The sequence below is a fragment of the Balaenoptera borealis genome (assembly GCF_965194805.1).
Source record: "Balaenoptera borealis genome assembly, chromosome: 18".
In the NCBI taxonomy this organism is placed as follows: Eukaryota; Metazoa; Chordata; class Mammalia; order Artiodactyla; family Balaenopteridae; genus Balaenoptera; species Balaenoptera borealis.
In genome coordinates this window covers 46,455,273-46,472,558 of record NC_138877.1, presented here as the reverse complement: position 1 = coordinate 46,472,558, position 17,286 = coordinate 46,455,273, and the positions used below count along the sequence as shown (strand labels likewise).

The window sequence follows — 17,286 nt, the reverse complement described above, 5'->3', positions numbered from 1 at the left end:
CACCTTTTAGCACTGGAAGAAAACTGAAACTATGTGACTGCTCCAGAAGGAGACAGAATTTTTGTTTTCTCTCATTCTAGTTTGTATGTGTAGTCAAAAGATGTCTGAAGCCCCACCAGGAAAACAACAGTGGAAACGGACCTGCTTGTGGGGAGATCATTGTATGTTTTATAAAAGGTAAATGATCCAACAAGGACCAACTGTATAGCACAGGGAACTATATTCAATATCTTGTAATAACCTATAATGGAAACGAATGTGAAAAATATATATATATATAACTGAACCACTTTGCTGTTCCTGAAACATTGTAAATCAACTATACTTCAATTAAAAAAAAAAAAAAAAGATAAATGATCATGTTTCAGCAATTCAGTAAAATTTATGTCATGGACACTTAATTACATCTCTCTAGGCCTCCTGAATTTCTTCAATTGTATCATGTGACCTTCTTCAATTGTTTCATGTGAATTTTAGCCTAGAATCTCCAAAGCCTTGCCCCCAAAGTCTAGATGTCTTAGGGCGTCTTCATGATTTTTACCACATGTGTATACCACTGAACTATTATTTATACCCAGTTTTCTTTAAATAGGCCAGCTTAAAATAATCTAAATATGTTGATTTTTAAAATAAAAATTTGCATGACTACTAAAAAGGAAAACCAGCATCATTTGCCCTAGCTAGAATGTAGCTATAAAAATTACAATGAAAAATAAACATAGACTTACATCTTAGTTAGGTATTGTCTTCAGAAGCTGTGATACCGAGATTGGCTCTTTCTGTGATAGAAAAGAAGATGAACAAGTTTTAGAGACAGAGAATTGAGTTATCAAAAAGATGAAAAGAGTTGAAAAAAATGAACTTCTTCACTATGGCATTTACTGCATTTGAAATGTACTGTCCCATGTACCACCCCCTTTGACACCCATCCTACATTTTGGAAAGCCACTATCCTAGGTAATCCCCAAGATTCATTTTGGCTCTAATCATATAGTTTAGCAGAAAGCTCAAGCTTTGGGGTCAGACAGGCATGGATTCCATATGCCCTATCCAAGCCTCAGTTTCTTTATCTGTAGGATGAGGATAATAATATAGTTCACAGTGTTACGAAGATTAAGTGGAGATATGTAAAATCCATAGCTTACCACCTGGCACCTAGTAGAAGCTTCATAAATATTAATTTTCATTTTATATTTTACATTAATTGGACTTATCTAACAACCTAATTTCAGGAGCTGTTACCGAGTCCTATTTGCCACACGACAGGCCAATAAATCGAGAGATGAGATATTGGGGCAAGGAATAGTGACTTTATTCAAAAAGTCAGCAGATCGAGAAGATGGTGGACTAAGGTCCTAGAGAAGCATCTTACCCGAGGTAGAATTTAGGCTTCTTTAATACTCAAAGGGGAGGGGATGTGGCTGTTTGTTGCAAACTTCTTGGTCTGAGGTCATGATGTCCCTGTAAACCTCCAACGAGACACATGTTATTCTCTGTTCTGCAACTTTTTATCTCTATAGGAATAGAAAAGTGTTATACACTTAAAGGTCAGAGCCTTGAGAATGAGCTATCCTGTATATTTCAGGCTATAGGCAACATTCATAACTCGAATCAAAAGCAATAGAATACAAAGGTTAAAGTAAAAGAAACGGATCTAATATGGAGTCAGATTTGTTCCTCTGTATTACAGAGTGGTTCAGTGGTTCTGAATACACAAATTCAAAATACACTCTTTTCTCACCAGTGGAATCAGACCTGATGTTTTCATAAACTCCTGCTTTTTATTTTTAAAATTTATTTATTTATTTTTGACTGTGTTGGGTCTTCGTTTCTGTGCGAGGGCTTTCTCTAGTTGCGGCGAGCAGGGGCCACTCTTCATCGCGGTGTGCGGGCCTCTCACTATCGTGGCCTCTCTTGTTGCGGAGCACAGGTTCCAGACGCACAGGCTCAGTAGTTGTGGCTCACGGGCCCAGTTGCTCCGCAGCATGTGGGATCTTCCCAGACCAGGGCTCGAACCCGTGTCCCCTGCATTGGCAGGCAGATTCTCAACCACTGCACCACCAGGGAAGCCCCAACTTCTGCTTTTATATACTCTTTTTGGAAACATAGACAAAATATATATAATGTAAGCATATGCTGTGTTTGTATAGCAAGGAAAATCAAGACATCCTAGCAATAAAACCAAAAGATTAATATGTAGCTAAATTTTAATGTAAAGACTTGCATAGCTAATTAGAGAAAGGAGCCCATGAGAATGAGCATGTGTTGGGAGAAGTAAGGATTATGAATAATGTTTAAATCTCTATTTTCAACATAAAAGAGCTCGTCGTTCAGTTGCTTCTGATAAGCCCAGTGGGAATATCAGTGATCTTTGTTCCTGCTGAACACTGAAAATCATCATGTAAAATAGGCGCAAATAGCTGGCTAAACAGGAGCTTCCTTGGAAATCTACTAATAGAAAATTGTGGGAGAGAAGGGGCAGCCTGGGAGAGAGAGATCTGTAAGGTTTCATTTTAGCCCTGGATAAACACCGTTCCTGCTTTTACCCATCTTTACGTAATAGAAATGTAAAGGGCCAAGTTCCGAGAGAAAGAAAGACACAAAAGCATTTTGTGTGGAACAAAGACAGAAGTGCTTCAATTTCACAGAAATGGCACTCTGTATCCTGATCTGTTCTTACATTGAAATGCTACTGCACAAAGACCTTGGGGGCCCTGTGGTCTTAGGAGAAACTGGTGTGGACTTGACCTTTCAAGGTAGCAGCCACTAGCATGACTTAGAAAGGAAGAGAGCTGTTGTGATGGATTATTATGACTCCTGCACTGTCACTTTCATCAGTTCGGAGCGGTTTTGGAATGTATGTTGGGATGTAGCCGTAAATCTGGTTAACAAGGGAGCCCCTAGGGAAAATGACGTGTGGAAGAGAGAAGATGCTTTCACACCTGGGATTTCTCAGCTCCTTTCTGTTCTCCCTTTCAGCATTTTGTGCCAAGATTTCTTGTTTTTCCTCACAAACTCAGATCGGAGCAAAGGAATCCAAACTAGGATTTACTGATAATGCATCTCCCCTTTCTGGGGAAAGCCAAGTCCTAGAAGGACCATTCAGCTTGAAGGAATGCAGCCAGCTAGAAGCACAGGGCAGTAGGGGAGGGGACGAGATTGGAGGGTGGAGAGTTTTCAAGGTCTTTCGAATCATTTGACTGCTGGACACAGCACTACCTGAAGCCATCCAATGGAAGACCAACTCAGCATCAGCTGAAGCCCATCTCATGATCCATGAGTAACAGACGCTAAAGATGGAGTGCTGCTCCCTCTGGCTTTGCTTGCATACCCTTGTCCTCAGCTTCTCATTTCAAATGTAATTCACTTCTCCTCCTAGTTAGCCCCCATCACTTAGCTGTCAAACATCATGTGCCATTTCTCACAATCTAGCCCCTTGGGTAGCTTCTTGACAAATAACTGAAATCTAGTCTGCATTGCCTTGGAAACAAGATAGAAAAAAAGTACTGTTAACATTATTCTTCCAGAAAAACCAGCTGGAGATGCTTTTTCATATACTATTCTAATGCATCAAGCAGGCTTAACATAGTGGTAAATTATCAAGACCCATTCCACCCCCAAATAGGGATGGTCTTTATAACACTCTTTTTTCCTCTCAAAAATTATTGTTTTATTACTATTAAATATTTCAGGCATAAATATGATCTATGATATGACAAATAATTTTTTGCCCTTTCCATAGATAAAGACAGAAATTTTAACAGCTCCCTTTTCTCCTAATTCAAGTTCTAATTTAAGATTGTCCAATGATTCAATAATCTTATCATCCTTGCATTAAATACGTTCTTCATAGTATCTCCAAGATTCTCACACTTCTCTCTCCATCCATATGTAGATGAACATTGATACCAGCTTGTGAAAAATTAATCCCTTGTTTCCTGGGGGCCATCTCACCCTCAGTGGAATTGCTGCTCTTGATCCTGGAATTCTAGCACCTATTACAAAACGTAACATGGAGTGAATGTTCAATAAACATTTATCAAATTAATGATTTAACAATCATACGTAGTTATTAATAAAGTTCACATGAAATCTTCCTTCTGTGATTATTAGTATCCTTCTTTCAACATAATCCTGAAAAGCCATTGTTGACTGGTGTATGCTGTCACTGAACTCTGACATTTCTCTGTTCTTACTTTAGGTTTATGCCCCTTCTCTGTCTCAATAATTCCCTGGCTTCCTGGTCAGATGGCATTGCCATAAAACCTTGTTGAAGGTATACCTTCAACAAGTTTAGCTGATGGAAGCAAGATAATTCTATTCTCCTCTAGTTTCCCCATGAAGCAGAATGTAAGCTTTAAGAGGACAGGCATGGGGGCTTCCCTGGTGGTGCAGTGATTAAGAATCTGCCTGCCAATGCAGGGGACACGGGTTCGAGCCCTGGTCTGGGAAGACCCACATGCCACGGAGCAACTTAGCCCTTGTGCCACAACTACTGAGCCCACACGCCACAACTACTGAAACCCGTGAGCCTAGAGCCTGTGCTCCTCAACAGGAGAAGCCACCACAATGAGAAACCCGTGCACCGCAACAAAGAGTAGCCCCCGCTCACCACAACTAGAGAAAGGCTGCGCACAGCAACGAAGACCCAACACGGCCAAAAATAAATAAATTAAAATAAATAAATTTAAAATAATAATAATAAATTAAATAAAAAATACCACACCCTACAACAGCCGAAAACATTTTTTAAAAAAAAAAAAGGAGAAAACAGACACCGTGTCTAGCCTGGTGCCTGAAACATAGTAGATGCTCAATAAAAATTTTTGCATGTTTACTGCTAAAGGCCTTTCTTTCTCCCTTTCATAATGTCAGGGCAGTCTACAGAGCCTCAATCTATACATTCTGGGGAAAAGAACTAACAGTTTGGCACCTTCTATGTGTCAATAACCAGGCTGATGCCATACATACATTACCTTATGTCATTGTTTACAGCAACCTTGTGAAGTAGGTATTATTTCAATCATAGAGGTAAAGAAACTGAGGCTTGGAGAGGTCTGTCATCAAATAAATATGTGCACACGAAATTCTTCTTTCTCCTAGAATATTCGTTCTCTTCCTATTACGTGATCAAATCACACCCGGCCTTCAAGAACCAAGTTAAAAATGTTGGGAAAACGTCCTCCATGGGTCTCTTGTGTTTCTGTCTATCTTCTGAGGCAAGGTCTTGACAGCTTTCGTTCTGGGCCATTTTGTCAAAGATGTCTGTACAGCAAAAAGCCTTGGAACGCAGACGGGATCTCCCTTTGGGAGAGAACAGATTTGTTTTCTGACCAGGATAATAAGGGTAATGTCTCCCTCCAGGACAAAGATTGGACAGGTTTGCTGGCTGCCTCTTCAGAGGATTGGGGTTTCCTTAGCTCAGTGTCCCTCAGCTGTAATGCAAACCCACAGAGTGTGCAGCAACCTCCTTTATTGCCCCCGTGGGCTGTGGAGGACAAAGGGGACCAGTGTGGACACAAAGCTCCTGCTGCCTGCTGTTCTCGGAGCAATAGAGTCCGTTGCTTCGGAGCCAGGAGTACTGTGGCCTCTGCCAGCATCTATGAAAATGTGGCAGACTAACTTTTCAGCTTGTAAATAGCGTAAAATCTCAAACTTTCCACAGTTCTTGACAAAGACCTTCTTGCTTTGGGAAGTCTTATCTAACTATGACAGCTTACAGTGATATCTCCAAAACACATTTGGCAGGAAACCAACCTGCTGAGTAATGTGTTGTGAACATGTTTTATTATCTCACACTTGATCGTGCTCTCCTAGAGGACAGAGACAACACTTGCACTTCTTGATGAGTGTTTAGCATTTTTTCTGCACATAGGAATTGGCTCTCATTTCATTAATAGTAATCCATTAAAATGGACTGAATGTCTATTAAGTGTAGAACATGATGGTCAGAATATTTAGGTAATTATTTTCCTAACTGGTGCATAAGCTCCTTGAAGATGGACATAATATCTAATACTTCTTTTTTCGCCATTATAATTCTTTGTGTCTCTCGCTCTTTCATTCGACAAACATTTATTGACCATCTGCTAGGTGCGGGTGGCACTTTCGTTGCTGAGTATACAAATGAATGAGAGATTCCCTACCTTCAAGGATCTCATGGAACCAGATCACGCAGTACAAGGAGGAAGTCCAGTGACAGAGGAAAGTAAAGATCATTATGGGAACATGGCAAGGGGCAATCCAATGGGCTGTTGGTTGATAGCTTTTCTACTTTCTGGTATTTTCAGAAGCATATAGTGCTTGAGAAATACTCAAATAAATTGTTGGAGTGTGGACTGATAATTCAAACTGGAAATCTTGGTCTAATACCTGCTCTGAAACTTAAAACTTATAATAGCTCATCTAAGATGTGGCTGGTCTACACATCTGATAACATCATTATCAGATGATAATACATCATTATGTATTTAAAAAGATACATGTAACCAGTGTGTTCAAGTAAATGAACATACATTCAACACCTGGAATAGCCCCGAAGGCTAGAAAAGTGCACAAAGCATGTTCCCTGCCCTCGAGATGGTCACAATCAAGTGAGACAGACACAGAGAAACATGATCTTAAACTGGGCACGATGGCGTAAGCACTGAATAGATACCGAAGTTACTATTAGACTGTGGGGATTCAGTCTGCTGGGGACCAAGAGAGTTTCTTGCAAGGGATGGCATCTGAGCTGGTATTTAAAGGGGAAAAGGATTTCCACAGGCAGAAAACAGAAAGTAAGGCAGCCAGGAAATAACTTGAGCATAGGCACATTCTTTAAAATAAACAACATCAAAAAGTCTACAAGTAATAAACACTGGGGAGGGTGTGGAGAAAAGGAAACCCTCCTACACTGTTAGTAGGAATGTAAATTGGTGTGGCCACTATGGAGAACAGTATAGGGGTTCCTTAAAAACTAAAAATAGAGTTAACATATGATTCAGCAAATCCCACTCCCAGGCATATATCCAGAAAAGTTGAAAACTCTAAGTTGAAAAGATACATGCACCCTAATGTTCACAGCAGCACTATTTACAATAGCCAAGACATGGAAGCAACCTAATGTCCATCGTCAGATGAATGGATAAAGAAGATGTGGTATATATACACAATGGAATACTACTCAGCCATAAAAAAGAATGAAATAAAGCCATTTGCAGCAACATGGATGGACCTAGAAATTATCATACTAAGTAAAGGAGGTCAGACAGAGAAAGACAAATATCATATGATATTACTTATATGTGGAATCTAAAAAAATGATACAAATGAACTTACTTACAAAACAGAAATAGACTCACAGACATAGAACACAAACATATGGTTACCAAAGGGGAAAGGGGGGAGGGATGAATTGGGAATTTGGGATTAACAGTTACATACTCCTATATCTAAAATAGGCAAACAACAAAGCACAGGGAACTATATTCAATATCTTGTAATAACCTATAATGGAAAAGAATCTGAAAAAGAATATATATATTCAGTTATATATATATATATATATATAAAACAGAATCACTTTGCTGTACATCTGAAACATTGTAAATCAACTATACATAAATAAAAAGAAAAGAAGATGTAGTATACTACATACGCAGTCATAAAAAAGAATGAAATTTTGCCATTTGCAGCAACATGGATGGACTTAGAGGACATTATGCTAAATGAAAGAAGTCAGACAGAGAAAGACAAATACTGTATGATATCACTTATATGTGGAATCTGAAAATTACAACAAACTAGTGAATATAACAAAAAAGTAGACTCACAGATATACAGAACAAACTACTGGTTACCAGTGGGGAGAGGGAAGGGGGAGGGGTGATATTGGGGTAGGGAGTTAAGAGGTACAAACTATTATGTATAAAATAAGCTACAAAAGTATATAGTACAACACGGGGACTATAGCCAATATTTTATAATAACTATTAATGGAATATAACCTTTAAAAATTGTGAATCACTATATTGTACACATGTAACATAATACTACTTTACATCGACTATACTTCAATTAAAAAAAGAAAATTAAATTAAAAAAAACCAACTAATAAATGAGAGGTCAGGGAATTGTTCGTAAGGTAGCAACTGGAATGGAGGGTGTACACAGGACTATAGAGAGAACTGAAAGGCAGATTCTCAACCACTGCACCACCAGGGAAGCCCCAGAAAGGAAATTTTGTTCAGTGCCTTTTTTGTTGATACTTTTTTTTTTTTTTTTTGGTTCTTTTGTTTTGCTTTTTTGTTCAGTGACTTTTACAGATACTTATTAAGCATCTGCTGGGGCAAATATAATATGCTCAAAGAGAGACAAAGATAGAGTCCTAGCTCACAATCTAGTGGGGAGAGCAATAATCTAATCTAAACTATTAAATGCCAACAAAGCACTGAGCAGGGAGGGTTTTGAATGCCACCCTAAGGTGCTTGGGTGCTCTTCACTGGTCACGGGATGCAGTGAATGATGTCATTGACCTGTGAGGAGGAGGGAAAATCTTGGCAGCTGTGTGAAGTTTGGACCAGAGGGTTGAAAGATGGAGGTGGGGAGAGCAGTGTGGAAGCTTCTGTGACCATCCAGGGAGAAATGGGAAGGGTCTAAATCAGATGAAAAGAGGAACAAAGATATAAGACACGTTGTGATGATAGAATCCACAGAATTTGATGATTGATTCAATGAGAGAGGTGGCTATGAAGATGAATGCAAGCCTTCTATTCTTGGCGACAGAGAGGAGGATGTTAGTGATTTATAACAGTGAACATTCACCAAATAAAATATCTTTGAGAAGATCTCAAATGTCTTTATACTAACTAACCAATCTCTATCATCTTTTTTTCATTTAACTTTTTGTCGTTTTTATTTTTAAAGCAGAGGAGGTAAACACTTAGGACTTCTCAGGAAACTCTTACCAGTGATTTTTCAATCTTCAGGACTATTAGTGGATCATGAAATCAATTTAAAAAGTTATAAAATAATACCAAAAAGTGAAATAGAATAAAGCAGAACAGAATGTGAAATATCGTAGTGATCACTTATATAAAGGTTACTACTTGTGGAAATTTGTCTTCTGTTTTATGTACATACACTGGGTCGCAACGTCAAATATACGTCTTAGTGTGAGTTGCAGTTTAAAAAGTTTGAAAGCCACTGATCTAGACAGTGCTCAACAAAATATCTCTCTAGTCTAAACCCTCTCCTCCAGTTTACAGGATTGGAGCAGTGAGACAGGAACAAAAAGGGATGTAGGGGAAAGAGGCATCTTTCATCACTTTGACAGTGAACGACGATCACTATCGTTACATAAAACAGTGGGTGCTAGTACCTTGTTTGGAGTCGATGGCCTCTGTGATTATTATAGAAAGCCCGAAGCATCCCCTGCATTATTCTGTTTGTAGTTCCTTTGGCAACGTGGGGAATGTTCAGGATTACCCCCATTTGGTCCACCTGCAGATCAAACCAGAACCAGGGAGAGAACACATTATTTGTTTTCTTTTCTTGATATTTCAAATAAGTCCTTGCTAAATAATCTGAGACAATAGAATTAAAAATGTAAATTATGAATCCTCATAGATTTCATTTTTCCACTAGATGGCAGAAAAAGCACTTGTAATGAAAATGACAGTGCCATCTCTTTAATCAGTTCCCCAGACTTTTTTTTTTTTTAATAAAGGGAGGTATATTTCATTTTAGTTTGAACAGTAGAATCTGATTATAAGACAACTGATTATTTTACAACTAATTTAATCATATTAAGCTTAAAATTAAGGAGAAAACTTTGAATTCGTTTATGTTTATATATGTACATATATATGCACCCATCTCAATTGATATATACGTGATGGAATTTCATTGACTTTAGAATACTGCCATGCTCTCTTTGAATACAAATTTAAAAATAAAAGGTAGTATTTAAATACACTTTTAAATTTATACAGAAACTTTAAAAATGGTACACATGGATATAATTAGGTGTACAATTGAACTATACTTAATTATGATATATTGAAGATAATAATATTATTACAAAGATTGATGATACATTCATGGTTATAAATTCAAAATACTTTTTTTTAATAAAGAAAGAGAATAAAAACTACGTTAGCTAGGTAAATACAGTTCAAAAGTTAAACATGGTATATCGTTTTCTTTCTATGCTAATAATTTTAATGCGGCTTTTAATTTTTTACCCCGATTTCGTGTGTCATGTTACCATTTATCAACAATAATTCTTTAGGGGTATTTGTCATTAGAGCACTTTACCAGGCACTTGCGAAGAGTTTCACAAACAGTTGTACCCTTGCTCTCGTTCATTTACCATCAAAGAGAAAATTATTTTATGGACCTACAAAGAGCAAAAATAAGTGAGTTACACAAAAGAGAATGTGTTGGGAAACACAGACATAATTTGATAATGAAATATCAAATTATAAAATACAAACTAGTTCAAAGAAACTTTTGTCCCTATTTCAGTCATTGTTTTCACTACCGTTTTTCTTACAACTGGTTTTCAAAAAGTTGAAGACTGGACCATCAAAAAAGAGCAGAAAACAAGAAAGGATGGAAAATGGGAGGTGATGGAAAGGAGTGAAGTCCAATCACTGGTGTGGTCCACGAGCATCTGACGAGTGCTTGTTCTCCGTCAGGCACTGGGGTGGGGACGGAAACATGGCTTCTTCTTTCAAAATGAGATCAAGTAATAGAGAGAGGAGGGGAGATATTAGGTGAGCAAATGGTAAGAAATAAAAGAATTGATGAGATTACATAACAGTTGCCATGGTGTTGTTGAGTTACCTCAGCTCTCTCTCCCAGCCTTTGCTGACTGCCTCTTCCTCAACCAAACAAAAACAAAAGGGAGGGGCTTCCCTGGTGGCACAGTAGTTAAGAATCCACCTGCCAATGCAAGGGACACGGGTTCGAGCCCTGGCCAGGGAAGATCCCACATGCTGTGGAGCAACTAAGCCCATGCGCCACAACTACTGAGCCCACGTGCCACAACTACTGAAGCCCGTGCACCTAGAGCCCGTGCTCTGCAACAAGAGAAGCCACGACAATGAGAAGCCCGCACACCACAACGAAGAGTAGCCCCGGCTCACCGCAACTAGAGAAAGCCCGCGCACAGCAACGGAAACCCAACACAGACAAAAATAAAAAATAAAATAAAATAAATAAATAAAAATTAAAAACAAAAACAAAAAGAACAACAAAAGGGAAACTCTGGGGCATGCTGGTAATGCCCACAATCTTCAGGAACCTAGGGATGGTCTTCTGGTGGCACGAGGGGAGCAGAGGTAGGAACCACATCTGCAATGTTATCTGTGCAGAGTAAGTGACACCCAGCTTTATAGTCTCTAGTTTAGAAAACCCTGTGCTGTGCTGTTTGTGGGCAAAGATCTTGTTTTGAGTCAAGGTGAGTAAACAACTTTCTGGGAATAAGCAACTCGCATGGTGCAGTAAGTTAGTTTCTAGGACAATGTAATTTTATTTTATTAAAAAAAATTTTTTTTAATTAAAAAAAAATTTTTTTTGACCATGCTGCATGGCTTGCAGGATCTCAGTTCCCCGACCAGGGATTGAACCCAAGGCCACGGCAGTGAAAGCCCGGAATCCTAACCACAAGGCCACCAGGGAACTCCCCTGTACTTTTAAAATAAATTGTTTCTAAATCTTATTGCGTAGAAGACTATTTTTATGTCTGTTTCTTCGTAAAGGCAACTGTGGGTTAAAAACAAAATTTATTTGAAAATAAAAGGGAATTGGATTTGGGGTACTTAGTTATTAATGAAGAAAACTTATATTAGATTTTCAGGAGTATTCCCTCACAGAACCAAATTTTAATAAGTCCCACTGGTCCAAATCCAGGCACCTTGGGTCCTGCCACCTCCTGCATGTGGGCCTCTGCCCAGTCACTGGACATTTCTGGGCCCCAGTTTCTTAAATTATATATCATCCAGCATTAGACTTTCAGCTCTAACACTCTCTGCATGAGAAGAAAAGGAACTGTAACAGCTTACTGTTTCATTGAAACAAACCAAAAAAGAATTCTGGTCCAAGGTCCCAGTGCCAACCTCCTACCACAATTAGCCCAGCTTTTTAGGTCTTTAGTTCTCCTCGTGCTCTCCAATCAAAGAAATAGAAATCTGGGCTTTCTCTATAAACTCTGTGTTCTGCCCTTCCCAATGGTGTCACTGCAAATGTCCCTATAAATCTACAACCCAAGCCGTAGAGTAACTTCTATGGGCTCAGGGCTGTATGAATGGCTCTCTCTTGCTGACCCCGCTCTGAGGAGACTCTGTCCCCAGAACACTGAGTGGTTTTTGTTTTCCTGCTGAAACCAGGGGAGATTGTGGAGTGGGAGTGCTCAGAGCTTACAACCCTGTAGATCTACACTCAGCACATCTCTAATGGGCTCCACACAATGACAGCTGTGACGAATACCATGGCAATTTCCCAGATAAGATTGTATCCGAGTAGGGGCTACATTTCCTTCAGAGTTGCAGAGGCCATTATTATTCTTTGGAGAGGAATTCTGAGGAGGAAATAGCTGATTTAAATGCCTGCTGTCAGTTGCCAATGAAATTGTTACAAAATACTGCTATAATGATGTGGAAAACTGCCCATTGCATTGGATTCCACATTTTTTGTGCTCCCTCCCGTTCATCATCCGAGATCTCCCTCTTAGCCAACTGGGTGTGTGAAGACTGGTGCTCTAAAAGCCTCGTAACTTGGAGTCTCATTCTGGGTCCTTTGGCATTTCATATTATGGTTGCTCAACCATTTCTCACGACCTCTCAAGCTTTCATGAGGTCTTCTAAAAGACTGTGCAAAGCCCAGAAATACCCACCCAGCCTATATATTAAATTTCATTCATTCAACAAGTACTTGTAGGACTTCCCTGGTGGTGCAGTGGTTAGGAATCAGCCTGCCAATGCAGGGGACACAGGTTCGATCCCTAGTCCGGGAAGATCCCACACGCTGCGGAGCAACTAAGCCCGTGTGCCACAACTACTGAGGCTGCGCTCTAGAGCCTGCGAGCCACAACTTCTGAGCCCACGTGCTGCAGCTACTGAAGCCCTTATGCCTAGAGCCCGTGCTCTGCAACAAGAGAAGCCACCGCAATGAGAAGCTCAAGCACCATAACAAAGAGTAGCCCTGGCTCGCCACAACTAGAGAAAGCCCGCACACAGAAACGAAGACCCAACTCAGCCAAAAATTAAAAACAAACAAACAAAACAAAACAAGTACTTGTAGAATACTCATTATTTTTCCACATATGAGAAGGTGGCATAAGGTAGTGGTTCCAAGCAGAATTTCTGGAGTCAAACCTTCTAGATTCTAAGCCTGGCTCCACCAGGATTACTAGCTGTGTGACCTTGTTATGTGACAGTTGTGTGACCTAGGACAAGTTACCTAAGTTTCCACGTTTGTATAAAAGGCCCAATAGTAGTACCTACCTCATAGGGTTGAAATGAGGATTAAATGAATTCATATTTGTGAGGGGCTACAGATAATAATAGCTCATAGTAAGTGTTCATTAATATGTTCATTATATCTATAAAGAAGATAACAAATTTGCAGCCTAAGAGAAGACAGGTACAAGAGTAACATAAAACAAGATAGAGTTCATCCTAGAGATGAAGCAAACTAAGAAAAAGTAAAGGTGGAAAAAGTTTGACGGTATAAAAGTTCAAACTTTCAGACAAACACAATAATACCATAAAAATCCACAGGCAACAAAACAGAGAAAAAACACTTGCCACACCTTCGGTTGACAACTGAAGTTGCATCTAGGCAACTGGGGGGGGGGGGGAGGATATATACATGTGAAACCTTAGGACAGGAGTTTCAGAGCCTCAGAGGAAGATGCTGATTGCAGGTTAAAGTGTTTGAACTAAATTTGATTGAAAAGAAAGAGGTGGCAAAGTTTTCTAGAAACGGAATTGTTCCTAAGGAAGATTAATCTGGCAGCAGCAGGTCAGGTCGTTTGGAGAGTGAAGACCAGTTGGATGCTGACAAGATCAGGTGAAAGGTGGTGTCATCCTCCTCTGGGAACTCCAAGAAGAGGATGATCATAAACATTCTCTTGGGTCAATAAGTACTTGACGATGACTGAGGTTTTCTGAGGTTTCAGAGCCCACATAATTGGAAAAATGGTGGTTAGTAAACTTAAGGAAGATGGGAGCAGAAATGGGTTTGGGAGGAAGACGATGGGTTTGTTTCTAAAACTACATAAGTGTAAGGTATCCGCTTTGAAATTAGAGAAAGAGAGATTAACACGTGGTTGGAAGTGCAAGTTTAGAACTCTAAAGAAAATATAAACCAAGAGATGTAGAATTAGGATTCATCCTAAAAGAAGCTGAGGCCAGGGGCATAGTTAAGATCACAAAGTATTTCCCCTGGGTGGGAGCGGAGACCTGAGGACCACAGTGGGAAAGGGCTTATTGAAAATACAGTTTCCTAGACCCCATTCATTCTTACTTAACCAGAATTTGGGGATAACATTAAGTAGTCTATATTTTTAACAAGTTGTTAACATTTATCTAATAAACATTAAAGTTTAAGACCCTGCTTCAGAGGGTGAAGGATGATGAGAAAAAAGTCAAGATGGTTAAAAGGTAGCAAGTAAATCTGGGTGGTATCCTTAAGGAAGAAGGAACTCATGAGGATTGGGTATCAAATCTTCAACTGGATCATAGAAGAAATGGGAAGAGGCTTTTGGTTTGTGTTTTATTAGGAAACAATCAAAGACCTTCCTTCTCCACTAGGGTGAAGGACTGAAGAGGTAGAGAGAAAGTGGAGATGACTGAAGACATCACTTTCCTGAAATTTGAAAGCAGAAGAAAGAATTAGAGAAAATGTTGGCTTGTGGCTGTAACAGAATTAAGGGTGTGACTTGTATTTAAGAGTGAGTGGGGAAAGATAGACAAGATGAAAAGGCAGAGGGCTATGGACCAGATGAAGAAACAAGATAAAACCCCAGAAAAACAACTAAATGAAGTGGAGATAGGCAACGTTCCAGAAAAAGAATTCAGAATAATGATAGTGAAGATGATCCAGGACCTCGGAAAAAGAATGGAGGCAAAGATCGAGAAGAGGCAAGAAATGTTTAACAAAGACCTAGAAGAATTAAAGAACAAACAAACAGAGATGAACAATACAATAACTGAAATGAAAACTACACTAGAAGGAATCAATAGCAGAATAACTGAGGCAGAAGAACGGTTAAGTGGCCTGGAAGACAGAATGGTGGAATTCACTGCTGTGGAAAAGAATAAAGAAAAAAGAATGAAAAGAAATGAAGATAGCCTAAGAGACCTCTGGGACAACATTAAACACAACAACATTCGCATTATAGGGGTGCCAGAAAGAGAAGAGAGAGAGAAAGGACCAGAGAAAATATTTGAAGAGATTATAGTTGAAAACTTCCCTAACATGGGAAAGGAAATAGCCACCCAACTCCAGGAGGTGCAGCGAGTCCCATACAGGATAAACCCAAGGAGGAAGACGCTGAGACACATAGTAATCAAATTGGCAAAAATTAAAGACTAAGAAAAATTATTGAAAGCAGCAAGGGAAAAATGACAACATACAAGGGAACTCCCATAAGGTTAACAGCTGATTTCTCAACAGAAACTCTACAAGCCAGAAGAGAGTGGCATAATATACTTAAAGTGATGAAAGGGGAGAACCTACAACCAAGATTACTCTACCCAGCAAGGATCTCATTCAGATTTGTTGGAGAAATCAAAAGCTTTACAGACAAGCAAAAACTAACAGAATTCAGCACCACCAACCAGCTCTACAACAAATGCTAAAGGAACTTCTCTCAGTGGGAAACACAAGAGAAGAAAAGGACCTACAAAAACAAACCCAAAACAATTAAGAAAATGGTCATAGGAACATACATATCGATAATTACCTTAAACGTGAATGGATGAAATGCTCCAACCAAAAGACACAGGCTTGCTGAATGGATACAAAAACAAGACCCATATATATGCTGTCTAGAAGAGACCCATTTCAGACCTAGGGACACATACAGACTGAAAGGGAGGGGATGGGAAAAGATATTCCATGCAAATGGAAATCAAAAGAAAGCTGGAGTAGCTATACTCATATCAGATAAAATAGACTTTAAAATAAAGAATGTTAAAAGAGACAAGGAAGGCCATTACATAATGATCAAGGGATCAATCCAAGAAGAAGATATAACAATTATAAATACATATCCACCCAACATAGAGCACCTCAATACATAAGGCAACTGCTAACAGCTATAAAAGAGGAAATCAACAGTAACACAATAGTAGTGGGGGACTTTAACACCTCACTTACACCAATCCACAGATCATCCAAACAGAAAATTAATAAGGAAAGAGAAGCTTTAAATGACACAACAGACCAGATAGATTTAATTGATATTTATAGAACATTCCATCCAAAAACAGCAGATTACACTTTTTTCTCAAGTGCGCACGGAACATTCTCCAGGATAGATCACATCTTGGGTCACAAATCAAACCTCAGTAAATTTAAGAAAATTGAAATCATATCAAGCATCTTTTCTGACCACAACGCTATGAGATTAGAAATGAATTACAGGGATAAAAATGTAAAAAATACAAACACATGGAGGCTAAACAATATGTTACTAGATAACCAAGAGATCACTGAAGAAATCAAAGGGGAAATAAAAAAAAACCTAGAGACAAATGACAATGAAAACACAACAATCCAAAACCTATGGAATGCAGCGAAAACAGTTCTCAGAGGGAAGTTTATAGCAATACAATCCTACCTCAAGAAACAAGAAAAATCTCAAATAAAAAATCTAACCTTACACCTAAAGGAACTAGAGAAAGAAGAACAAACAAAACCCAGGGTTAGCAGAAGGAAAGAAATCATAAAGATCAGAGCAGAAATAAATGAAATAGAAACAAAGAAAACAATAGCACAGATCAATAAAACTAAAAGCTGGTTCTTTGAGAAGATAAACAAAATTGATAAACCATTAGCCAGACTCATCAAGAAAAAGAGGGAGAGGACTCAAATCAATAAAATCAGAAATGAAAAAGGAGAAGTTACAACAGACACTGCAGAAATACAAAGCATCCTAAGAGACTACTACAAGCTACTCTATGCCAATAAAATGGACAACCTGGAAGAAATGGACAAATTCTTAGAAAGGTATAACCTTCCAAGGCTGAACCAAGAAGAAATAGAAAATATGAACAGACCAATCACAAGTAA

At 38.9% G+C, this 17,286-nt stretch overlaps 1 protein-coding gene across 2 annotated transcripts in view; it reads left to right on the top strand.

Moving 5' to 3' along the window:
• MZT1 (mitotic spindle organizing protein 1) overlaps positions 1–15,319 on the top strand; it is a 34,104-nt gene extending 18,785 nt beyond the window's left edge. The window contains exon 4 of one of the 2 annotated variants that reach the window (XM_082366019.1): positions 3,896–15,319. The gene's annotated coding sequence lies outside the window, so the exon portion shown is untranslated. Of the gene's footprint in view, positions 1–80; positions 1,323–3,895 lie in introns of those variants that run through there. The other variant, XM_082366020.1, reaches the window with a different exon arrangement.
• The last annotated feature ends 1,967 nt before the right edge of the window (positions 15,320–17,286 follow it).